This window comes from Dermochelys coriacea, chromosome 1, assembly GCF_009764565.3.
Source record: "Dermochelys coriacea isolate rDerCor1 chromosome 1, rDerCor1.pri.v4, whole genome shotgun sequence".
NCBI lineage: Eukaryota > Metazoa > Chordata > Testudines > Dermochelyidae > Dermochelys > Dermochelys coriacea.
In genome coordinates, this window is record NC_050068.2 from 161,229,149 (window position 1) to 161,256,323 (window position 27,175).

The 27,175-nt window shown below is 43.6% G+C and overlaps 1 protein-coding gene across 1 annotated transcript in view; it reads right to left on the reverse strand.

The window, feature by feature from the left end:
- Window positions 1-26,837, reverse strand: part of KCNJ15 (potassium inwardly rectifying channel subfamily J member 15) — a 41,381-nt gene extending 14,544 nt beyond the window's left edge. Inside the window, exon 1 of the mRNA XM_043507380.1 lies at window positions 25,709-26,837. The gene's annotated coding sequence lies outside the window, so the exon portion shown is untranslated. The remainder of the gene's footprint in view (window positions 1-25,708) is intronic.
- Window positions 26,838-27,175: the final 338 nt, after the last annotated feature.

Genomic DNA, 27,175 nt, shown 5'->3' on the forward strand with positions numbered 1-27,175 from the left:
CCCTCTGGGCTACACAAGTGCTGGACGGTGGCAGGTTCTGCTGTGTGACAGTCGACCAGCTAGACCCTCCTCCATGTTCCAACACATGGAATCAGAAAAGTGGGCAGTACCTGAAAATGAGCTCCTCATCTTCCCCAGGCTGCAGCATCCAGTAATAGAGCCTTGTCACCTGAAACCCTGAACTCTTCCAGCGACTGTTACTTCTAGGCTCCAGGCTGGAGTAAATGTCTTCTCTACAGCTGGGAACAGGGAAGGACAGGCTGGTAGCCCATCTGATCAACAGTGCCAATATGTTTTTTTAATAAATTGCTTTTTATTTGGAAAAGGGCTGGACTCTCATGCCTATAAATATATCTGCCTGTGGCTGATAGATCAGTTCCTAAAGCTAGCCTGTCCATTTGCCTCTCCCCAACCACCAGTTGATACTAAGGCACATAAAACAGAGTCCAATGGATGATATGAATAGCTCTCTCTGACTGATCTTAGACATGCATCTCTCAGCAAAGGGAGTAAAACATCCAAATCCAGTCATAGGTCTTCATAAGTTTTTCTCTGCCTGACTGATATTTGGTTAGTCAAGGATTAGGTCAAACCAAAGAAGTCTGGGTGTTCCACTGTGTCCAGCAGAGATTCATATCTCTCCAAGGGCCTGATCAGGGCCATTGCTATTGATTTTATGTGTAAGATGCTCAGGAACCACAATGACAGGCAGAAGAAAGAGAGAAAGAAAGAAAGAAAGAAAATCCATCCAAGTCAGTGGAGAGATTCTGTTGTTTTCAATGGGCTTTAGATCAGATCCCCAAACAGGATTGAGGAACATAGTCCCTGCAGTATGGAGAAGCTTTCACTGCCAGTGCCCATGTTCAGAAGATAAACAGAGGGTTTTGCTGTTCACAGAGCTATCAATCTGGAATCCTTCATGAGCACCATTTTTTTAAAACAAACTAAACTGTTACTAAAGTTTGTTTTTCTGTTGTATGAAACAAGTTATAAAATGCTGCTGGAACAGAGACAAACATTTATGTGAAGCGTCACCGGAAACCTGTTATATTCAAACTTTTTTATGAATCACTTTTCCTCAGTAACAAAATGTTCAATATTTTTTTATGTGGCTCTTGCTGAGGTATTATTTTTTCAAATTCCTTAAATTCAAAGCACTTTCATCTTTACTCTTTATTAGCATAGCCAGGCATTCTGACTCCTAATTCCTGAGTGGTGCTCTGCCCTCCCATCACCCTTCCCTCAGTTCTTTCTGTGCAAACCTTACCTGTCTCTTTAGGAGGGCAAGTCTAAACAGACACTAGTTCATTATGAAGTCACACTTTCCATTTCTAAGGCTCGGAGTGCTAGAATTAAACTGCAGGTTACAAAGAGCCATTATCAGCTGAACATGCTTATCATAATAATACTTAGCACTTGAAGTGAGCTGTAGCTCACGAAAGCTTATGCTCAAATAAATTTGTTAGTCTCTAAGGTGCCACAAGTCCTCCTTTTCTTTTTCACTTCCCCACTGTATCACTTACAGCTTCAAAGTGCTGTGCAAATGCTCACCACACTGCTGTGAAGCTGGCAAGCATCCCTAGCCCACTTTATGGAGGCAGAAAGGAGCAGAGAGAGAGGCCAATGTCTTATCCAAAGCTGCATAACAAGACAGTAGCCAAGCCAGGATTAGAACTCTGGAGATCCTAGAGCCTACCCATTTTCTTGTCCAGTAGGCATTGCTGTATGAGGTTCCCCATTTCTTTTCTCCTTACCTTGTTAGTGTACCCTTCTGGGGTCCTCCATTCCCATGTCCTCTCCCCCTTCCCTCTGGAGTGTGTCTTTTCCCTGTGAGGTATTCCTTGGTGTCCTGTTTTCCCTGGTCCTGGGAGGTATCCCCTTCCTGTCCTGCCCTCCTTAGCTCTTTGAATTAAAGGGGCTCTGCCTATTTACATGTGTGTTACCACATTCACCACCACGAGTATCTTGGTATCCTACAAGTTTTATTTATTGCTTTACAAATATCTTGTGTTAGGCAAGGCTGATAACACCACCTACAGTGAAGGTGGTCCAACACTTCCCATTATCACACCCTGTTTTCAGTTATAACTGCCAAACTTTAACCATTTGGGCTCAAAATTTCCATGCTCTGTGTCTGCTGCAGGGTGAATTATTTATGGGAGTTTCCGCCAAAATGGTTCAACCATTTCCAAGAATGAGGATAGGGAAAATATATTGTATTATGTAGTGTCAAGTGTCCACAGTTCTGGGGCAGCCCCGTTGTGTGGCTGGCTTTGGGGATAGAGACCTCAGAGCTTCCAGGGTCCATGGTTTCAGGGCACCTCCTCTCTGGCATGGAGCCAGGAGCCTGGAAACTCTGGGATCCCCTACTCTAATTATGGCTTGGCTCCAGTCTCCATAGCAAGGAGCCTGGAAACCTTGAGGTTTTCCCAGGGCTTCTAGGCTCAAACTGTGGATCCATAACCTGGAAACTCTGTGGGATTCACAGGACTTCCTGGTTCCCTGCCATGGAGCCAGGAAGTCCTGGGATGGATTTGCCAAATGCAGCTCCTGGGCAGCCCCATCCTACAGACTGTCCTGGGATGTGGAACCCAGGGCTTCCAGACTCCCAGGCCAGCTGGCTCCTTGGGAGCCTTCTATCTGGAAGTCCTGCCATCCCCAGCTCAGGTAGTCCATGCAGCAGGGCCGCGCCTAGCCACAAATCCTGTAAGCCCTTCCCTGGCAGCTTGTGGTGAAACTGACAGGATTTTTGTCAGATTTACTGCTGCTCACTCCTGAATCCTGTCAAGATTCCTGTCAAGACAAGAATCCTATCAATTTCATGCAGCCTCGAGGAGCCTTTTTCATTTCAGAAACACTCTGAGTCAGCATTTTCAAAACAAACCATTTCTGGAGTTTCAGGTTTACAGAAAAATGTCAAAAAATGGTTTTGGTCCAAGACAGAATGAAAAATTTTAAAATGTCAAAATTTCTTGTGAACTAAAAATTCTCAGTTTAGGCCATCGCTAACAAAGAGCTAATTTCTTAACAGCCAGCAGCAATTAATTGATCTTTGACTATTAGTAGTAAATGTGCCCAATGGCCTGTGATGGGATGTTAGATGGGGTGGGATCTGAGTTACTACAGTTCTTTCCTGGGTGTCTAGCTGGTGAGTCTTGCCCACATGCTCAGGGTTCAGCTGATCACCATATTTGGGGTCGGGAAGGAATTTTCCTCCAAGGCAGATTGGCAGAGGCCCTGGGGGTTTTTCGCCTTCCTCTATAGCGTGGGGCACGGGTCACTTGCTGGAGGATTCTCTGCATCTTGAAGTCTTTAAACCACAATCTGAGGACTTCAATAGCTAAGACATGGGTTAGGGGTTTGTTACAGTAGTGGGTGAGATTCTATGGCCTGCGTTGTGCAGGAGGTCAGACTGGACGATCATAATGCCCTTCTGACCTTAAAGTCTATGATTCTATACTCAAGGTGCTTAGCACTCTTAGCTCACTTCACTGTGAGAAACAATGCATACCAAGGACTTTGCTGCAACAGACAATGCAGAGGACTTTACGGTGCAGGACAGTGAAGGGGACAACAGTTCATTGAATGGACTCCCCTTAGTAAACCTGAATTATCAAAATAGGTTAGGTGGTGGTACCTCCAGCCAGGACCAGGCAAGCTGCTCCTTTGGAACTGGAGGAGACCTGCAAAGGGACACTTGGACTACTGATTCCAACAATGAGTGGGTCTTGGTGGATGGGTGAGGCAGTACAGTCAGGGGACACCCATACCAGGGGGGATGGAAGTTAGGCAGGCAGACTACCGCCAAAATTACTGAAACGGGTTGGGTTTATTTGCATATACATTCTGGTGCTGCGTTTCCCCAACTTTAGCACTGGGTTCTCTTTCCCCTACTAAAGATTTTCTTCTGCATACGCAGTTGGAGAGAGCTTGTGCACAAGGAAGTTCAGTCTGTTAATGGCTAGAATGCATTTAACTTTCCCAGGTTTCTGGGAGGGGGCTCGAGACATTAGTTTAGTTATTTGGCGAGAGGGACCCTACTTGTATTGAACCTGGCCCTTATTGCTGCTGTTAACTTCCTGGCAGAAGGATTACCTATGTATATACCTTAAGAGACACTCACACTGTTGCTACTGATGAGGACTAGAACTGGTATCTGCCTCCCCTGCTGTATGCTGCAGAATCAGAGACAAAACTAGGGGACCAGTCCCGATGGGAGGTGGAGGCATACAGTGCAAATAGCCAGACAGTTGATGAAGCAGAAAGCAAGGCAACAGTTGCTTCTTAGACAGCTCCTGCACAACGGGACCCCCCTGCTGGCACCTGGGGAGCAGCAGCACTAAAACCTCACACAGGGCTTGTCTTCACTGCCATGCTAATTCGGTGCCACTGCATCAAGTGTTCTCCTGGTGACTTAATTACTTCACCTAAATGAGAGGCAGAAGCTAAGTTGGCAGGAGAGCATCTCCCACCAACGCAGCACAATGTAGATAGCGCTTCAAGTCGATGTAAGTAACATCGCGGGGGTGGTTCTTTCACACCACTGAGAGACGTAACTTATATCAACTGAAGCGGCAGTGTAGACGAGCCCTCAGTCTCAGTTGCCTAGGAACCAGAAATGGGGCAAATCAGGACTCTCCCAGGCAAACTGGGGCAGCTGGTAAGTCAGTCTTGATTTTTGTTAAATGCTGATGCTCAATTTTGCTAAATTGCTCAGCATTGTTAATTCTGGATCTCAGCCTCTGTGTAAGCAGAACTATCACTGGTCAAAACCTCTATCCAGGGGCTCAACAACCTCGGGGGCGAAGCGGAGTGAGACAGTGGCCTTCAACTGCAGGCAGATCATTCATCCAGTTGTAGGCTGGACACTCCTGTCTTTGTAAAGTTTGTCACCCTGTCCAGGACTGATATAAAACCAGGCATTGTTTTGTCCAGCATCATCGTGATGTGGATGTACGGAGAATGTCATTTTACAGGGCATGCTGCCAGCATGGCCTCACCATTGCGCCCCTGGATGGAGACTTTTATCAGTGATATTTCCATTTGGTTTATACCACGTTATCTATTACACGGTCGCTGAGCTCCAGAATTAAACATTGTCATCCATTTAGCAAAACTGATCACCAGCACTTAACAAACAACAAGTCAGGGTCACCCTGTGGTGTGACTGTGCATGTGAGGTCACGCTGCTGGGGGCGAGGCAGCAAGCTCTGCAAAATGGCATCCTCTGTGTGGTGTGACTGAGCAGCAGCAGGATCATGACAGCAGGGGTGGGCCCACACCATTCCGGAAGTTCATGCAACCAAGCTGGATGTCCTGTATTCTGGGGCTGCATCAATGGCCTCCCTACCCCCTTTGGACCTTAACCAGAGCAGGAAATTTGAGTGGCATTGTGCCCCCCATGCACCAGGTTGCAACTCCACTCCCTGGACAGCAGGGCCACATTGGAATAGCATTGCAACCCCATGTGCCTGCTTGGCCCCCCAACTTTTGTAGTCTTTCTGGTGCCCATGGGCATAGGGGCCTCCCAGCTCCTGGGGAGAAGTGGAGCAGGAGGTACCTGGAATTCCCAGCATGGTGAGAGGGCTTTCAGTGCTTTCTGGGGAAGTGGAGATGCAAAAGGGATCTGGGGCTCCCAGAGCTGCCTAGACTCTAGTGGGGATGGTGCTCTTCAGCCTTACTGCCTCACTGGGTAACAGCATGGAGCTGGGTGTGGGGGCAGAGAGACTGCGGGCCTGGGTGCAGGGCGCATGGGGCTGAGTGAGTCTGGGGCCACAAGAAGGGACTGCAGGTGGAGCTGAGTGCAGGGGGATGAGCACAGGTCTTGGTGCAGAAGGAGAGAGCTTGGGGGTGAGGTGCAGGGCTGGGGAGGGAGAGTCCTGGGCCCCTCCTTAGGAAAATTCTGGTTGCACCCCCACCTCTATCCATCTGCCATATCTGTACTGCCCCCATTACCACATTATCTGAGTACTGTATTTATTATCCCCCTTTTACAGATGGGGAAACTGAGGCAGAGAGCGAGAGAGACTAAGTGACTTGTTCAAAGTCACACAGGGAGTCTGTGACAGAACCCAGGGCTCTCAAGCCAGCGCTCTAACCACTGGACCATCTTTCTTCTCCCCAAACCAATTTATTAATGTTAATAGGAACAGGCTCTTCAATGTTTACTTCAGCCATTTTCTACTTAGCACCATTCTCCCTCCGCACAACCACATAGTAAGAGACACTTCCTGCTCCAAACTCCTCAGAAGCCAAATAGACAAGGGAGATACAGATTGAGAAGAAAAATAGAGGCACAGCAAGGGAAAAAGTGACTTGCCCAAAGTCCCAGAACAGGTCATGGCATAGTCAGAAAGAGAAAACAGGTCTCCTGGCCTGCAGATGAGTGTTCAAGTTACTGGCTAACAATGCATCTAAAATTAACTAGATTACACTAGTTTTTCACATGTTTCCATTTAACTTCTCAATGATTTCAACCTAAACCAGCTTTCCCAATGCAGCATTGTTGCAGAGTTGAGAAAATATATTTTAAAGTGTGCCGCTCTCTGCTGGGAGCATAATTGTTGACAAAATTGACAACTCGGTAACTCACAACAGTATTAACTTACTCTGGGCTTTTCCTAGTCAGGAGTTCAGCAAGTAGATGAGGAAGCAGATCAGAGTCTGTCTTAGGCACCAGCGATACTTAGTGAAATGGAGAGTACGGTCGCACCTATAGGTATCGCTTTTAAATGGGCAAGGTTTCTTCACTGTAAATAAATTAGGAATAAACAACAACCTGGATGACTCAGAGAATTCCTATGGGGTACCAGAGCTTTGCTAGGTCATAGGTTCAGTACTGGCGCACAGGCACTAGTAGTGACTAATGAGTTACAATCTGTTTGGCTTTCTAGGAACTATATAAGACTGGAACCTAGCAGGTGTAATTCGGGGTATGTCCATTTACTTCACTAGAACTTGGACAGTTTATAACAGCTGAGCATCTGGCTGATAACTTGTTTAGGTCCCAGAATAATTGATCTTTCATTGCAGGATTTTGCCCAGGGAAGGCTGCCGTGTCCCCTCTGTCACCGATTTCAGTTTTTCTTTCTCTCTTTTAACAGACCAGACCTTCCCACTGCTACACCTCTCAAGCTTACTTGCTCTCCAGTGGAGGTTACTATATGTGGCCCAGATCATAACCCTCCATGGAAAATCCCACAAGGGCGCTGGGGCCTACACAAAGTTCCCCTCATGGATCCTCCTGTCAGTTGGTCAGGGAGTCCCCGCAACACTGAGGAAAGAGGGGCTTGGTCCCCACAACTGAGGATCTTAGGGCGTCAGTGGAAGTCGGGACCATGCACTACCCTTTAAACCCTCCTTAAAGAGGATTCCACAGCCTGGGCTGGGCTTTACTCTCCACAGGGTTAATTCACTCCTGAGTTTGCTCTCCATGTGCTTGGGGAAGGAGGCAGAAGGAGTAATGCCTGGCTTGACCAGGCACAATCTGCCCTTAGGAACTAACGCAGTAAATCAGTTACATATTGCCATGCTATAGGAGGGTTGGCTATGCTTCCATATATTGCATCACTCATACATGCGCTGAAGAGCTCTTTCTTTTAGGTAGTTGCAGTAAACTATTTGCTAATTAATTTCACTGCTGCCTGCATGTGCTCTATTACAGTCAAGTTGGGTTTGTTTTTTAATTAGTCTCAATACACTGTTGCTTTCATTGCAGAGGGTAGGTATGGCAGCAAGGTGTGGCTCACTGGAGCGTGTCAAAATTTTGCTATGGCAGATTTTGTAACAAACTCACTCCTTTAGTCAGCACCTAGAAGCATCACGAACAAAGGGTGGGTAGGAGTAATAATCAGAGAACCCCCTCCCCCCGCCCATACTCCCCAAACACTCTCTCTCGCTCCAAAATAATTTTATTTTACACACTGTAATGAAAATACCAAGCATAGCTCTGAAGAGGGCTTAGTAGAACGTTTATGATGAAACAAAAGCATTGCATCAACCTGGAAACATCTTCGTAAAATAAAATTCTTCTGGTATACAGGACACACAGCATGCTATTTAAAACCACACTACAGCTTCATAAGGGAAGTAAAGGGGCAAGGCGTACAAAGTCCTGTAGTAAAAGGTCAGTATATTATTGGGTCTTTTGGTCAGCTCTGATCTAATGTAGAAAGACTCTAATCTAGCTGGGGGAATATAGCATATTCGTTCCCAGAAATGGGAGAGACCCAATCACACTGCTAGAGTTTTCCATCTCTGAGAGCTATGGGCCAGATTCACCTGTACACTTCAGCTGCTATGCAAAGTAGCAATAAATCTACCATAACCTGCTAGTTGCATCAGATTTGCATGACCAGAGCATACCAGTGACTCTGGTCTGATGATCTTACAATATTACAAAGTGAGCTGTAGCTCACGAAAGCTTATGCTCAAATAAATGTGTTAGTCTCTAAGGTGCCACAAATACTCCTTTTCTTTTTGCGAATACAGACTAACACGGCTGCTACTCTGAAACAAGAAAGGATGACTCCTCTTATCAAGGTTTCATCTCAAAACTTGTTATACGCTGGTTTTCTCAGGAAGTGCTTGTGCTATGCAGAAGAATTCCATTGCCTGTGTGAACAAGTTCATGCTGTGGAAGGGCAGATGATAAGAGAAAGCATCTTTTTTTCTAAGTCTATTAGTTTTTAAAGCAAAGCTTTAATTTCATTCTGCTAAACACTAACTCAGGCCAGGTCTACTCTATATACTTGCTTTGGTATAACTACCTTACTCACGAATGTGGAAAATTCACATCCCTCAGCGAGGTAGATATACCGACCTAACTCCTCCCTTCCCCATGTAGACAGTGTTCGATCGGTGGCAGAGCTTCTCCTGCTGATCTAGCTACCACCTCTCTCAAAGGTGTAGTTACTAAGCCGACAGGAGAACTCTCTTCTATTGGCTTAGAGCGCCTTCATCAGAAGCGCTACAGTGGAGCACCACATTGTTTGTAGTGTAGACCTGCCCTCATATAACACATGATAGCATTCTGCTCTAAGCTCAGCAACTAAAAAAACCCAATTACAGCAGAACTTCACTAATTTGCACGAGCAGCTAGGAAACACACTACAGTCTGGGTGAAATTCACTCCTGTATAGCTGGCCAGTACAAGGTCTATGTGCCACTTAAGCTACAGAGGCGAAAGTGGGAAGTAAATGGTGCCTTAGATTTCATGCTGATCCTTTGCACAAGCACTAATTCCATCCTTTGTTAATCAGTAAACAGCCAGGATGTAAAACTATTTATATTTTCAAAATGAAAACCTGGGTCACTTGTGTAGACATTCTTTATAAGGCTACAACATAGCCATTCAAAAGATAAAAATACACGGTGGGTAAAAATGTGGCTGCGCTGAAGTCAATGGCAAAACTCCCACTGTCCTAAAGGGTGAAATCCTGGCCCCCTTTATTTTGAAAATGTGTGCTGGTGTCATATTGCCAGCTTCTGAAACAGCAGTGACACATGCATGTTACTCAGAGTGGAGGATTTTCCTGCAGCTACTTCGGGTTTTGAATGAGCTGGTCATGTATTACTGAATAAGCATGTTGAACACTCACTCAGAGTCAAAGAACAGCTTCTAGAATGGTCACTCTCATTTGAGTTTTCACTTTAAATGCCAAATGTTGTAAAGCACACAACCACTTATTCCCTTGGACTGTTTGTTTCTAGTAAACACAGAGCAAATTCCACTCAGGCTTGAACAAACACTCTTTAGCTCTTAAACAGCCAAAGTGAACTGATGAAATGAAAAACTGGTACTGACTGGGAAAATCAGGACATGGAGTCACCTTACAGATGATTCATCAGTACCTATACTTTGTTCATTTATTCTGACCACCTCAGGTTAGCTTTCACTATGTATAATGGCACTTCAGAGGATAGTACTCTCTTAAATGACCAGTAGTATATTTTGTAAAAGTAACTTTTGGTGCAGCAGCAGGGTCTACACAGATCTATTAATGTGCAGCACGGTAATGTGCTTTAGAAATTACATCCCTGGAATGTGCATTACCCACCATGTAGACATGTCATTGGTAACATGATCTATCAGTGCAATACTCATTGGCTGCATCTTTGTTGAGTAGTGGATTGAGAATGAGCAGTTGCAAGTATGAGCAGGTTTGCCTATTAACCAAGTGTTAATTTGTGAGGTACTGCTGGATCTAGGCTCAGTTTGGAAACATCTGGTTTTGAATACACGTTCCTTTGCACTTCTTGCCTACAGAATTGCTAGGTTCAATTAGGAAAAGTCTTTGGATCGTGACACAAATGGAACTTCTGAACTGACCCTTTGTGATACCTTAGCCATATCACTAATGTCCAACAAATACAGGGCTCGGAGTATTCTCTTTGAGCTAAATCTTGAAGTTCTTCATCAAAATGCCCACTGAGTTTTGCCAACGGGCCATACAAACATGCAGTTCATGTCCTCAAAGAAGCCCCTCTAACCTATGACTGGCTGCTAACTGAAGCAGTGCAAAAGGGCTACAGCAGAATGGAGAATTGGGCCCTAAGCCCAGACTGTCAAAGGTACTGAAGCACCTAACTCCCAATGGGAGTTCCATGTCTAAACACCTTTGAGGATCTAGGCCTACTGCTTTACTCCAGCAGCAGCTGGTGGTGCATATGCCACTGAGCCCTCACCATCACCCACGTGGATAATGGTTTAAAGCTACAGTCTGAATTTATAATGAGCACTAAAATAATTACATGGTTCTTGTAAGCAATTAAAATGCTTGGGCAAAAGGGGAATCTTTCACCTGCCACTATGAAACTAATGGAATGCTATTTAAAATGCCAATGGCACTTTCAAATTGGGGCAATGGTGCTCGTTTTCAGTACCAGCTGAGTGTATTATTTCAGGGCAAATTTCTGTTTCTTTCCTCACCAGTCCATGCATGTGATCAATTTATGATTTAAAAGGCTTTCTCTCATACACACCCATATATGTTTTCCACTGAAGTCTGTGCTTTTTCCTAGACCCACCCAAATTCCAGTACATAACTCACTTGTGTGCCAAGCTTTCATACTCTCCATGCACTGAACGGAAAAAATGCCTTTCCCCCCCCCACCACTTCTGCACATTTTTGGGGAGAGGAAGGAAAGGCCTCCAGAGGATTTTGGTTATACCTGCTGTTTCAGAGCAGAAACATGAGAGTTCCACTGTTAATGAGAACATTCTAGTGCTGCCTGTGGAAGGAAGTTTATGGTGTTGGAATCCCAAACTATTTGATTGTGTTTTTAAGCCATAAATGTAGAGTGCTACAAAGACTTTTTAAAAAAATAATTATAAAGTGAAAATAATATAAACTACTAGATTGTGCGGCTCCCTGTCTATTTATACAAAGTATTCCTATAACACTCTTGAATGCATTGATGTTTTATGAGGGAGGGTAAACAAAAATCAAAGCTCAATGGGGAGAAATATTAGGGAACTTTATAAGGAAATGGTAGCTTGCAGCTGTAACCTCAGAGACTCCCTTTAATCCAATATGGCAGCGGATTGGAGAGGCTTTGTGAAAGGTGCTGGACTGACAGCATTGCAGTCCTCTCCTTATCCACAGTGCAGAGAGGAGAAAGGCTGCAGCACTTCAGGCTTCCCCACACTGCCCCAGTTGCTGCTTTAGAGGGAACCACTTTTAGTGCTGAAGGGGTCCACTGGCTGCACTTCTTTTCGAGCCCCACACTATCTCCAAAGCTAACTGGAATGCCTGTAGTGTTCAGCAAGGCCTGCTTCTGTTACCTTTACTCACACTGCATAGTAGCTTACTCCACAAGTGGCTCCACTGAAGCCAGTGCCCCAGCTCATCCCCATGGTGGTAAGGCCCTCAGGACAGGCTCTGAGGGCATTTCCTCATGGGGGTGGGAGGGGTTTTTGTCAGCTTCCCTCCAACCTGAACTTGATAATTCCCAGGCTATCTGCTGGAGGTCAGGGCCATCCACACAGAGCTCCTGGGCAGTATGGCTTCATTGAACTGGGCTGCTGTGGCCACTGGGATCCCATATGGTGTGGTGCTCTGTGGAAGAGATAATAAAGCCCCAGGCTTCTTGTTTTCCAGATAAACTCCAGGGGAATGGAAGAGAATGTGTATGTCCCCTTGGTCCTTTACCCACTTTCCCACTGCAGTCTCTGCCCCATCCCACAGCAGAGACGCCCCTCCTCCCCAGACCTTCAGAGAGATCATCATAGATTCCAGAAAGGGAAAGTGTACTGTGGGTAAGTGCAGATAGGGAAAGGGACTGTGAGCACCACTTCTGCATGGGTCATCTCAAGGGCACTCTCTGAGCCAATGGAACTATTTGTGGAACAAGTTACTACTCATCCTAGGTAAAGGTAGCAGAATCCATGCCTAAGGTCTTTATTTGGGGGGATAACTTTGTGGTATTCCATCCTAGTTTATTTTCTCTTCACTTTATGGCTCCTTAGGAAACCCTTGTAAAACCTGTGGCTATGCTGCCCTGCAACATACTTCAGAGAACAATGGTACATTCCCAACAAGATAAATACCAACCTGTTTTTCAAAGTCAACATATATATAACTTCACTGAAGGGAGGTTGTATTGCTTGTTTATTTACACTCCATCTTATTTTTATTATTGTTTCTTTATGGTCCTGTCTCAGCTCAAAAGTTCAGTGATCTTATGCACTAGGGAACTTGAGAAAGTCTAGCTTTGATCATTAAGAATTAAACTGGATATTTCTTTCATGCTCTGTTGAGAAATAGGTTTGTTCTTTTTTCAGAGCTCCCCAAATTTATTCTTAAAACTCTACAAAATTCAACAACTTGAGTAATTATATTAAATTATTTTTGTCTTAACTTTTCCAGATGCCAAAAAGGTCAGAAGTTACTTTGATGTTTTCCAAGTCATCTGCTTTACCAGAATAGCAAATATGACCCTTCCCCAACTACCTTATTATGTGATACTAGGTGTTTGGTTGACAAGGATAACTTATCAGGCTTTTAATGGCTTCATAATGTGTATCACAGAAGAGAACTGAGAAACATTTAAATTTAAACATGAGAGCTGGTTGGAAAGTGGCATTTTTTTCTGCTGAAATTTTCAGTGAAAACAAATTATAACTTTTCAGATAAAAATTGAAAACTAAACTATGCTGCCGAAAACCAAAATATTTCTAGTCAGAAATGCTACTGCAGTGACTCAGAGGAGTTGTAGTTTGAATGTCTCATGTTTCTGTTCTCTTGTATAGGCTGGGCTCTTTGGTCGCCCTTCTTGGGGAGGGGAAGTAGCGCATCATAGGAGTCCTGGTCCATAGAGAAGAATGGGGTCATGAGAAAACCAAAGCACATCCCCACCATGAGACACTCAGCAGCATTTCCTGAATCAAATTGTTTCAGATTTCAACTGAAAACTCTTTGGTTTTCAGCTGTCTGTTTTTGGATGTAAAATGTAAATTTTCCATCAAAATCAGACACTTTTAATGAAAGATTTTGTTTAATTGACATCCCAATTTTTTTGATCAGCCCTAGTAAACAGCCATATGTAGTCTCATTGAGTGATAATCCTATATAAAGGTAGCTCTTATTCTATCATCAGTTGTTAAAGAGAAGTGAATCTAACAAGGAGTTCTGAAGCGTGAGTTTAAAGGTACTGTAGGCTAAAATACTACATACTATTACAAATCAATAAATGTAAGGAAATTTTTTCTTGTTTTTACTACATAGCACACTATGAGTCACCTACTCTTGGTGATAGATAATAAAAAAAATAACTAAAAAAGACCCAGGAGCATTAATTTGCAGTAGTATATTTCAGTGGAATCTGTTTGTAACCTCAGTGATGGATTAAAGACAGATCCAGGCCTCACACTCCAAAGGGGCACAGGCCACTGTATTTCCATTATGGATTATGCAAATGATACAATATTGTGTCATCTTGATGCAAATATAACATCAATCCAGAAGCCTTCATTTGTCCCCGTGTTAACAAAGTGGGACCCCTGGGAAACTCATAATTTACAAAAGAACATTTTCTGTGGGATATAGCATCTTTTGCTTCATTCATTAAATGAGTAAAACTCCTCTCTTTCTGTTGGCAGCTAGACACTACAATATAGCCAAAATCCATCCCTTCCTCTGTGAACCCACTGCCAAACTCTGGTTCGTTAGCTAGGTGTTTTCTAATTTGCCTACTGCAACCGCGTGTTCTCAGCCCTTCTCCTGTACCTTATGTACCTAGCCATCCAAAGTGCTGCTGCAAAGATAATTTTTCTCTCCCATTATTCTGACCATGACTTCCTCTTTCCTCAGTACTTGCATAGCCTTCCCTTCCATTACTGCACAAAAGCATAGCTCCCCTTCAAAGTTTTCCATAATTCTGCCTTCATCCACTCCTACCTGGCCTCCCACTTCTTCCGATTCACTTCTGACTGCTTCTTTTGTCTCCTTTGCTGATATATCACCCTGAGATTTTTCTCCTACCACTTCATGTGCCTGGAACAGCCTCCCAATTAACATATATAAAATCCCATCTCTGGCTGCTTTCAGAACAACTTCTCAAAACACATCTGGTTTGATGAAGTATTCCAGCTATAGTAGCTACATGCCACCCTATGTTTGCCTATAGAGTACCCATATCTGTTGTTTGTGCTGTATCATGCTCCACTTGTGCTGTTAGATCTGAAGTTCTTCAGGGCAGGGATTCTGGTCTTTGACAGCAGCACTGTACAAATAATACATTCAAATTATGGACCACATTTAGAGCTGATGTAGATTACAAGTGGCTTAGTAGCTTGGAGCTATGTGTATTGCTCATGAAGACAAAGGACCTACCTCCAAATTCCACAGAAGCCCCATCTGGTGGATAGAGATAGGGCTCCTATAAAACTTCAGCCTAGATGAGCTAAAAGTTTCTTCTGACCTTCACATCTATGAGTTTAAGTTATATATCTGTAAGTAGGTGTAAGTTATACACAGAGGAGGCAGAAGAGAGGGCAAGGAAAACTACTAACTGAAAATATAAGATAAGGTGTGGGGATGTATCTTATCCTTTTGGTGCTTTTCCTGCCCCAGTTCACCCCCTCTTCCATCTCCTCTTCATGTAAACTGTACCACCTTAGACTCTCTTGTACTGACTTACTGATGCATAATTTACATCACTAGGAAGAATGCAAAAAAAGCAAACCACTGCTGGCATTTAGACAGAGTAACAGACAGCAAGCCCTGCCTAAATAATTCAGATGGACTTTCAGGACCAAGAGTCATAGAAATAAGGGATGAAAAAGACCTGTTAAACCATCTAGCTCCATCCCCTACCGAAGTCTCACTAATCTAATGCTGTATAGGACTCACAGCTCCCTAATCCATGATGAGATCTAGGGCTTGGTTATACTTGCAAATTAGAATGCATTAAATCAGCCCCCTGGCACCCTAACTCCCAATGCATCCACACTGGCGAGGCACATAGAGCGCCTGGACTCTGCAGCTGGAGCACGCCTGGTAATCCACCTCCACAAGAAGCATAACGCTTGCTGCGTCCTGGCTGAAACACCTGGGTGTCAGTGTGAATGTGAATGTGTTGCATTACTGCACTGTGATTGGCCTCCAGAAACATCCCATAATCCCTGAAGTCAAGCGGCCACTCTTGTCATTGTTTTGGAATCAGCTATAGGAATGCGGATATCCCCTTTCAAAGCTCTGTTTCTGGCAGCCAGCATGCTTATCTGCTCTGGGACAAAGCAACCATTAGTGTGGAATGCCGCTGCTGTGAGAGAGAGAGGCAGGGGGTCTGCTGACACACTCTCAGCACCTCAAAACACACTGTCTCTCCCCCCACATACACACAACACACTCCCTGTCACACTCCACCCCTCCCCCATTTGAAAAGCACACTTGCACGCTGGGATAGCTACCACAATGCACTGCTCTCTGTGGCGTTATAAGAGCTGCTAATGTGGCCGCGCCACTGCGCTTGAATCTGACAGTGTAAACACACGACAGCGCTTTCCCTGCTGCGCTCTCCGAAGGCTGGTTTAACTCCCAGCGCTCTACATCTGCAAGTGTAGCCATGCCCCAGATGAATTTACTTTTAAGGTGAGTGCACAGCTGTTGAAAGACTATACTCAGAGTGTTGTAATCAATGGTTTGCTGTCAAACAGGGAAAGTGTATCTAGTGGGGTCCAGCAGGGGAGAGTCTTGGGTCTAATACTACTCAATATTTTCATTAATGACTTGGATAATGGAGTGCAGAGTAGGCTTACAAAATTTGCAGATGACACCAAGCTGAGAGGGGTTGCAAGCACTTTGGAGGATGGCATTAGAACTCAAAGTGACCTTGATAAACTGGAGAATTGGTCTGAAATCAACAAAATAACATTCAATAACGACAAGTGTAAAGTACTGCACTTAGGAGAGAAAAATCAAGTGCACCACTACAAAAATTGGGAATAACGGGGTAGGTGGTAATTCTGCTGTAAAAGATCTGGGAGTTATAGTGGATCACAAATTGAATCTGAGTCAACAATATGATGCAGTTGCAAAAAAGGCTAATATTCTGGGGTGTATTAACAGACGGGTTGTATGTAAGACAGAGGCTCGCCTTGCACTGGTGAGGCCTCAGCTGGAGTACTGTGTCCAATTCTGGGCACCACACTTTAGGAAAGATGTGGACAAATTGGAGACAGTCCAGGGAAGAGCAACTAAAATGATAAAACTTTTAAAAAAACTGATTATGGGGAAGGGTTAAAAAAACTGGGCACGTTCTAGCTTGAGAAAAGGAGGGCGGGAGCTGATAGTTTTAAATATGTTAAGAGCTCTTAGAAAAGGACTGTGATCAATTTTTTCTCTGTGGCCACTGAAGATAGGACATGAAGCAATGGGCTTAATCTTCAACAAGGGAGATTTAGGTTAGTATTCGGAAAAAACTTTCTCAATATGAGGATAGTTATACTCTGGAAGAGGCTTCCAAGATAGAATCCCCATCAATGGAGGTTTTTAAAGAAAGGTTGGACAAATACCTGTCAGGGATGGCCTAGATTTACTTTGCCCTCCTTCTGCACAGAGCAGGTGGACTTAATGACTTCTCAAGATCCCTTCCAGCTCTCATTTCTATGATTCTACATGTATGCAACTCCAAAAATGGTACTGGCTGTTTTTAATAGCACATTTCATTGTAAACGCATCCAATTCTCTGTCCACTGTCAACCCTACATCTTTTGTAACATCACTTTGATCTTCCAGAATGGTATATGTTTCTTAATTCTACCATTGTTTCTTGTGACACTTGCATTCCCTGAGAATTAGCCAATAACCAATAGAAAAAGAGACAAAATTAAAGCCATGCACTGTTACCACAAGCCTCTGACAGATGCTGCTCTGCATTGTCTGTCTTTGCCTTTCATCTTAACATTTTCAAAGTTACTGATCACCCACAAATCCCACTGATTTCAACCTGAGGTCTGGATGCTCAGCAGATTCTGAAAATCAGGTCCATCATTTTCTAAGGCTGAGAAACAATAGTCTGTCTGTTGTTCAGGCCTTTTTTATATATTCCCATTTTAACCTTTCAGCTCCTTCAGCCTGTGTTTTTAAGCAATGTACTTTAACTGATGTTTTCAGAGGTTATTGCCCTCTGTGGCACTTTCACCCTTGAACAGTGAAAGTTACTGTAACAGCTTAAAATGATTAACTATTTTCATAAGACTGTCTAAAGTATCTAGAAGTAAATGGGTTGTTTTGTTTTTGTTTTCTAGCCATTATTCAGAAGCTTTCCAAGAGAAACGGGTTCTATAAAATCTACAGAGAACCACTCTTAGAAATGTTTCAGAGTAGCAGCCGTGTTAGTCTGTATTCGCAAAAAGAAAAGGAGTACTTGTGGCACCTTAGAGACTAACAAATTTATTAGAGCATAAGCTATCCGATGAAGTGAGCTGTAGCTCATGAAAGCTTATGCTCTAATAAATTTGTTAGTCTCTAAGGTGTCACAAGTACTCCTACTCTTAGAAATGTAAGTCTACAAAATCATGATTACACTCAGCAAAAACAAAACTCCTTTACAGGATATTCTAGGGAGATATATCATTGGGACTGCTCCATTGAACTGGTTTCTGCACTCCACTAAAGGGCAAACAAGGACAAATGGCATCAGGGTAGTATTTTCAAGTTCTCCATTACACGGGAGCTCTGAATATGATGTTGTAAAATTGATGCAAACATTATTTTGAAGCCTTGAAACTCAAGTCGCAATTTGTTTATTTATATTGGAAATAAATAAATCAAGACCAAAGGACATTTTCTGTTTCAGAAAATCCAAATTTACTGTGCAGTACATTCTTCAATTGCAACAACACTCCTGAAAAGGGATGAACTCAAAGGGCCACATACCCTCGAATCCTGTAGTCGCACTCACACTATTGTGTACGGGAGATGCACAAGGGAAGAGAAGTATGTAGCTTTAAGTATGTTTAAGTATGTTGGTAGAGTTAGTTCAAGAAGAGCAAGGATATGAAGAAAAATAAGAAACTGTTGGGGGGAAAGTAAGCATAACTGCACTATTGTGTTTGCCTTTTAATTTATCTGAAGTTGAGTTTAGTGCTCATGAATTCTAGCCGATTGATCTCACTGGAGGCAAAGGCCTGATTCTCACTTGCACCAAGAGCTCTTTACACCACTCTGGCAGGGTAAAGGGACCTTAGTGTGAATGAAAAAAAACAGGCTGAAGAAAATTGTTTATCCATAGTGTACTGATAATGATGGCAGTGCAAGTTTTCCCTCACTGCCTGCTCTATGTTCTTCCACTTTTACTGGTGAAGCAGCACTTCACATGCTGGGCCATTTCAGTCTTTGACTCTCTTGTGAGACTGCCAAAGAGGACCAGTGTGGTGGCAGTGGTTTTTATGATGTAACATCGGTATACCAGGAACGGGGCTGAGGCCAAGGACATGTTCCAGATGGGACACTAAACAGTGGCCAGATGGAAATCAAAAGTTTCCTGATCAAATACTTATTTCTTGAATCACCCAGTCCCCTGTATTCACTCAGTGAAATGTTATGCAAATGGTGCCTCAGTTAATTTCTTCCTAAGAAAATGAATGACAATTACACATGTGCTAGAACATCTAAGCATCACCACATGTACACCAGGGCCAAAGCCTTATTTATATGAGGGACAATCTGACTCACATTTCCATGAAAATCACAGAAATTACATTGGCTTTTCTTCCATTATTTCTCGTATTTTTTTCCTACACTGGCTGCTTTTGTAGTTTTGTGTCATGTTTTTTTTTTGGGGGGGGAGGGACGGATTGTTAATAGATTTAGCATCTAGGAAGTAGGTGATTTTAGGTACATATTGTCAGTCGCCACTCCCTCCCTCCCTCCTTCCCTCCCTCCGTGAAAGCAATGGCAGACAATCGTTTCACACCTTTTTCCCTGGATTACCTGTGCAGACGCCATACCATGGCAAGCATGGAGCCTGCTCAGCTCACTGCTGCTGTTGTGAGCATTGTAAACACCTTGTTCATTATTCTGGAGTATGTGCAGAACCAAACTAAGAGACGCCAGCACGAGGACAATTGTGAGGAGGACATGGACACAGACATTCTGAAAGCACAGGATGTGGCAATTGGGATATCATGGTGGCAGTGGGGCTGGTTGATACAGTGGAACGCCGATTCTGGGCCCAGCATACAAGCACAGACTGGTGGGACCGAACAGTATTGCAGTTATGGGATGATTCACAGTGGCTGCAAAACTTTCGCATGTATAAGGCCACTTTCCTTGAACTTAGTGAGCTGCTTTCCTGCCCTGAAGGAATACCAAGATGACAGCTGCCCTGACAGTTGAGAAGCAAGTGGTGATAGCCCTGTGGAAGCTTGCAATGCCTGACTGCTACCGGTCAGTCAGGAATCAATTTGGAGTGGGCAAGTCTACTGTGGGGACTGCTGTGATCCAAGTAGCCAATGCAATCACTGACGTTCTGTTATCACAGGTAATGGCTCTGGGAAATGTGCATGTCATAGTGGATAGCTTTGCTATGGGTTTCCCTAACTGTGGTGGGACAATAGATGGAATGCATATCCTTATCTTGGCACCAGACCACCTTGCCAACCAGTACGTAAACTCTAGGGCTACTTCTCAATGGTTCTGCAAGCACTGGTGGCTCACAAGGGACATTTCACTGACATCAACATGGGATGTCCGGGAAAGGTACATGACGCTCGCATCTTTAGGAACTCCGGGCTGTTTGAGCAGCTGCAAGAAGGGACTTACTTCCCAGACTAGACAATTACCGTTGGCGATGCTGAAATACCAATAGTTATCCTTGGGGACGCAGCCTACTCCTAACTCCCATGGCTCATGAAGCCATACACAGGCAGCCTGGACAGTAAGGAGCAGTTCAACTGTAGGCTGAGCAAGTGCAGAATGGTGGTAGAATGTGCCTTTGGACATTTAAAAGCTCGCTGGCACTGTTTGCTGACTAGGTCAGACCTCAGCACAACCAACATTTCCATTGTTATTGCTGCTTGCTGTGTGCGCCATAATAGCTGTGAGATAAGAGGGAGACATTTATGGCGGGGTGGGAGGTTGAGGCAAATCACCTGGTGGCCCATTTTGAGCAGCCAGACACCAGGGCGATTAGAAGAGCATAGCTAGGCATGCTGCGCATCAGAGAGGCTTTGAAAACCAGTTTCATGACTGGCCAGGCTACGGTGTGACAGTAGTGTTTTTTTCTCCTTGCTGCAAACCCACCCCCTTTGTTGATTTTAATTCCCTGTAAGCCAACCACCCTTCCCCCTTCGATCACAGCTGGCAAAGAAAATAAAGTAACTATTGTTTTGAAACCAAGCATTCTTTCTTTATTAATTAAAAAAAAGTGAGATAACTGACAAGATAGCCTGGGTGGGGTGGGGTGCGGGAGGAGGGAAGAACAAGGCCACATTGCTTATTGTAGCCATACTACAAATCAAAATTGTTTGAATGACAGTCTTCTGTTGCTTGGGCATTCTCTGGAGTGGAGTGGCTGGGTGCCCAGAGCCTCTCTCCCCCTGCGTTCTTGGGCATCTGGCTGAGGAGGATATGGAACTTGGGGAGGAGGGCAGGTGGTTATACAATGGATGCAGCGGGGGTCTGTGCTCTTGTTGGCTTTCCTGCAGCTCCAACAGATGTTTCATCATGTCCGTTTACTTCCCCATTAGCCTCAGCATCGCCTCCTGCCTCTGCTCTTTGAGCTCACTTAATGCTTTCCTGGCCTCTGCCACTGAATGCTTCCATGCATTAAGTTGTGCCCAATCAGTGCGGGAGGACTGTATGAGCTCGGAAAATATGTCATTGTTAGTGCATTTTTTTCGCCTTCTAATCTGCGATAACCTCAGGGATGGAGATGATGGGGGAGCATAGAAACATTTGCACCTGGGGGGAGATAAAAAGGGAGAGTAAAATTTAAGATGATACATTTCTGAGAACAAAAGGGAGACTCTTTCACAGTGAATCAAGCAATTTGCAGCAGACAGCACATGTGCTTTAGGTACAAGGTCACATTTTGCCTTTTATATTGAGCACCTGCCAGTATGGTGACACATCACACATGGCTGGGCAACAGAATTTGGTTTCCAGGCAGCCATGGTAAGCCAAAGGGTACGCAGGATTGGCTTCTTACGCCTTCATAACATGTGGGAATGGTTTCAAACTGCAGCACCCTGCTTTCCCATAGCAAGCAATGATGGCTGGATTTGCCATTTAAAAGGAAGCGCTGTGGTTTTGGAGTGGATGTGCAGTGCATCCTTCCCCCCACCACGTGGCTATTCTCCAGGATGATCCCTTTTAGCCAAGCGCAAACAGATCCTTTTACTGTTCCCTTGCAAAGATTCCCCTATTTCAACCAGGTGACCAGGAATGATATCGCTCTCCTGAGGCTGACACAGAAAGATAAAGACTGAATGTTGCTTGAATGCTACCAAAACCCAGGACCATTTGTTTTCATGCTTTGTGCTGCAATGATTCCAGACTACTTGCTACTGGCATGGGAAAGTGTCCTACCATAGAGGACGAAATAAGGCAGCCCTCCCCAGAAACCTTCTACAAAGGCTTTCAGAGTACCTCCAGGAAAGCTTCATGGAGATGTCCCTGGAAGATTCCCGCTCCATTCCCAGACACGTTAACAGACTTTTCCAATAGCTGTACTGGCTGCGAATGCATCCCAATTCTTCAGGGCAAATCAAACATTAAACACTATTGCTTTTAAACCCCGTACTGTAGTTACAAATGTGCACTCACCAGAGCTGCCTTCTCTTGCTTCAGGGCTGAGGATCCTGCCTTGGGAGGGTATTGGCTCCAGGGTGATGAAAAGGTCCTGGCTGCTGGGGAGAACGGATTCACTGCTTGCCTACTGCACATTCTCCTTCTCTTCCTCCTCTTCCTCATCCACAAAATCCTCCTTCTTGTTGCATGAGACTCCTCCATTTCAGGTGTCCACGGACAGTGATAGGGTAGTAGTAGGGTTCCCCCCTAGAATGCCATGCAGCTGATCATAGAAGTGGCATGTATGGGGTCTGACCTGGAGCGACCATTTGCCTCCTTTGTCTTTTGGAAGGCTTGCCTGAGCTCCTTAACTTTCATGCAACACTGCTGTGTGTCCCTGCTGTAGCCTCTATCCACCATGCCCTGTGCGATTTTGGCAAATATATTAGCATTTCTTCTTTTTGATTGGAGTTTGGCCTGCACAGATTCTACTCCACATACAGCAATCAGATCCAGTGTTTCCCTTTCGGTCCATTGTGGAGCTCGTTTGCAATTCTGGGGGGACTGCATGGTCACCTGTGCTGCTGAGCTCGTCACCCTGACCAAACAGGAAATGAAATTCAAAATTTCCTGGGGCTTTTCCTGTGTACCTGGCTAGTGCATTGGAGTTGAAAGTGTTGTCCAGTGCAGTCACACTGGAGCACTCTGCGATAGCTCCCGGAGACCAATACCATCAAATTGCATCTGCATTACCCCAAATTAGACCCAGCAAGGTCAATTTCAGTGCTACTCCCCTCGCCGGGGAGGAGTATAGACGTCAATTTTAAGAGCCCTTTAGGTTGATGGAACGGGGTTGGTTGTGTAGACGCATTCATTTTAAAATCGACCTAACTCGGCTAAATTCGACCTAACGCCATAGTGTAGACCATGGCCTGGTGACTTTACAATCACAGAATTTCCATAGTTTCACGCAGGTGGGAGGATGGGCTTTACCTCATCACTCAGCCTGGTGGACCCTGGAACATCTCAGGTTATCATCTTGCAGAACTCAGTAAATCCGAATGGAGCACCTGCCCCTTCATGGTATTCCCTGGCCCCAGCATTGCTCCACTCTACACCTGAGGTGTAATCATGGTCCCACTGAAATCAATGGGAGTTTTGCCATTGATTTCCTGGAGTCAGGATTTCACCCTGGACCATAACTACACTCCCTGAGGTGGGCAAATAAGAGCGGAGCTGAGTTTTTCAGAAACGAACTCTGACCCTGCAATTGCACAAGAGCTTCCATTGGCCACTAGGGGAATTATGATACATAGAGCCACCCTTTCTAGTTTTGCTCCCTTTCCACCTAGCCATGTCTTACAACTTAGTGAGCCTCAAAATATGTGCTGTCCATGCAATGGACTTTCACATGTTCCTGGGCAAGGAACAATGCTGCTGATATTCCTTCCCCCTCCCATATGAAGAATTTATCAGCTGGTTTGGGCTGGTATGCATTGAATCCCATGCATGTCTAGATACCAAGAGAATGATTTGGCCTTTCACTTTAAACTCATATGCAACAGTTATAAGAGTGCTGTCTTTTTCAGCTGTGCCATTTACTCCGATAGTGCACACTCTTGTCTTAGTTCCAAGCCTTTTAACATACATCACAGCAGGAAGGCAGTTTTCAAATACTTGACATTTAATGGATTCAACTCAGATTAGAGATTTTGAATTTAACTGTTTGAGGGTCCAGTCAATGTTTTCCCTAGTTACATGAATATTTTGCAGGCAATAAGATAAAGATTGCCTGACCGCAACCTCCCGACAAACTAAATACAAACCCATCAACCCACAATTCACTCCAGTTTTTCTAGAAGCTAAAAGAATCGAAGTTTATTTCAAAATGTCCTGAGGTTCAGTGTGCAAAACTATTAAGTTTGATTTTTTGGTCTCTACCTGTACCCAAAGAATACAGCTGGTCTCTGCTACTTGTGTGTGTCAGGAGAGAAAATAGGGGTCAGAGCACTTTTTGTAAAATCTGGGCAAACCCGAATTTCAGCTCCAATCAGTACTGCGAGTTGATGACTTGGTTGTTTTTTTCTTTGCATGAGCAACCGGGGTAAAAAGCACTATTTCTTTTTACTTGAAAAGCTATCAAAAGTAACAGGACTGAAGTGTTGAAAGAGTGAAGCCCAAGTCATCTGCTGCATTTTTTGTCTCTAGTCCATGCCTAATTTACCCACATGGAATTCTTTTGGAAGTTTTGGTCTCCTCAATGCTCCAGTTTGCAAAAGTGATGCCAGTTTGTAATGTACGACCAACTGCACTAAGTTATATTTTGAACCTTTCTTCCCCACATAAGCTGGTTACCAGATAGTGCAGAGAGCCCAGAGCAACATTTTACAACAGAGAAAAATAAAGCCATTTCTGTAGCAGCTCTCTGTTTCGAAAATGCCCCTGCTGCCTCCCTGCTTTGAAAGAAGAAATCATGAGTGATGATATCAAATCAGAATTAAAAAACAAAAAATGTTGAGGTTTAAGGTGGGCACTCAGATACTAAGATGAAGAGGACTCTAGAAATGCCTATAAATATAAGCAAAGTAAAGTGGAGAAACAATGTTAGTTATAAAGATCATATTATTTTCCATTGTTCATGTAGAAAAGCTAGTTTTGTTGCATTTTCACACCCTACATGACATGGGAAAAGTAATTTAACTACAAATATGTTCAAAACAGAAATTCTACAGGAAAAATAATAGTGGGAAGGTACCAGTAAACTAAACAGAAGTAATGGGGAATTTGCAACTCAGATGGGAGATTCTGATTGTTGACAGTAAGTCATACTCGTTACACACTTAAGGAAGAAATATAAAGATACCATCCAGGAGCTGGGGGAAAGTGCATCATGCTCTCCAAGTCAGAATTGTTTACATTCCTTATACCTACCACAGAAAACTTACAAACCCTTATTCAGATATGCACCAAAGGTTTTTAAATGTTTTGGTCTAGTTTCCCACTGTGGAAACAAAAACTGATTTCTCCACTGAAAAAGGAGAAATAACTGACTGAAAATTAACAAAAGCAGATTTTTAACAGAACAAAAATAATTAAAAATGTCTTCAGAAAAACACCATAACAGGAAAAGTCTTGCAAAGATAACTCTTGTATTATCCCCTAACAGACCAAAATACCCCCCCCACACACACACATTGTAAACATAATGTTTGGAATACTGCATCAATAGGAAGAATAAAACATAACAGCTTTTGCTGCACCATCACTAAACTGCTATGTAGTTCTATTTTTCACATGCAGACATGATCTAATAAGCAGATTTTCTTTTGCAGATAGTTTCTGGAACAATACATTATTAAAATAGTTAAAATAGGACAAGAATGGACTCATTAAACTTTACTTGAAACACAAAGTTTTCAAACCTCTCTTAAGCACATATGCATTTTTTTTTAAAACCAATGACTTCTTACCTGTGAAAGATCAATGTTCAGATTCCTTACTAGATGTTATTGTCATGACAGGTCAAACAACTCTTTATAAAAGAATGAGTCTCCTTTAGGTACAGCACATATGTATGTTTTAAACACTCCTCCTCTATTCCCCTAAAAAGTCTTCCTTAATTCACTGTCAGTCAAAAAAAAAGTTGGTAAGAGTCTGAGTTGGAATTACCTGAAGGAGGAAACCGGAGAGAGAGGGAAAGGAATCTGAGAGGAGATTCTGTGATGTCAGCAGTATGTCTTAAGGAAATCTAGAATTGAGCCCAGCAAACTTTATAACTACAATAGCACTCAACACCCAATTACGTGGTAAGCAAATACCTGCTTAAAAGGAAACTGATGTACTTTTAAAGAATGTCAGTTAATCTTTGAAGAAACTTTAGCCACACTGAGCAAAGTCCCTCAAAGGCCTTCTTGCCGAAACAAATAAGCTTTGCACATGTGAAAAAAAAAATAGAGACCAAAAAAAAAAAAGTCAACATTATTGATGATCCCCTTCCTTCTGGCAAAAAGGAGACTGAAACCCATCTGAAATGAATTTATACCAGGACTATTTTAGCACACTGAACCATAACAATCATGGTCATAGCTGAAATCCCTGAACACTAATGTTTCCAAGCTGGTTAGCCATGACAATGTTTCTTTTTGATGACTTATTCTGAGCTTTCCTGTGTGCCATTTCTTCTGTTATTTACCAGATGCAGAAAATAAAGCAAGGTGGTACAGATTTGATTTGGGGAAAATTGTGTGCCTCTGAATGTGAATGTGAATGTGAATGTGAAGAGTGAGTGGTGTAGGTGTTTTGCCATACATAACCTTTCTGAAGTGCCTTAGGTGCTACTTTCTTGTTTGATCGGATTCCCAGAAGTAAATCCCAAAAGCAGAAATGCAAGGGAAGACATTACAGCACTGGAAACACTGAGCTGCTGGCTCTGGGATATTGTTCTCTGACATACATCCTCCCAGATGCATGGCTTCACGGAATTATGTCACAGCAAGCCAGTCCAATGCAACAGATCATAGAGACAAGCAACCATAGAGACTTCTGAGGGTGCACTTGATGCTAGATTGATCTTGCCCCCTTTAGTGTTGAGGTGCGAGAGGTGTTTTAAGTATGGGTTTTTACTAACAAAATCACAACCATCTCACTTCAAAGAAAACGTACTAACAGAAGCGAAAGCTCTTTTTTCCACAGTGGCGTTGGTAAACAAACAATCATGTCATCGATATGCAACCATAGGAAACTAGAGGCCTGGAATTCTGCCTTCATGTGGTTAAGTATGTAGGCATTTAGGCAGTGCCAGCAGGCAACAGCTGTTTTAAATTTAGAAGGACATAAGTAAGATGTGATTTTATCTCTTTGTCAAAGACAAACAAATTTCCCACCACTCACACATACACTCCTCCCCCAATTCTTAGACCTGTGGCACTGAGTGTCCC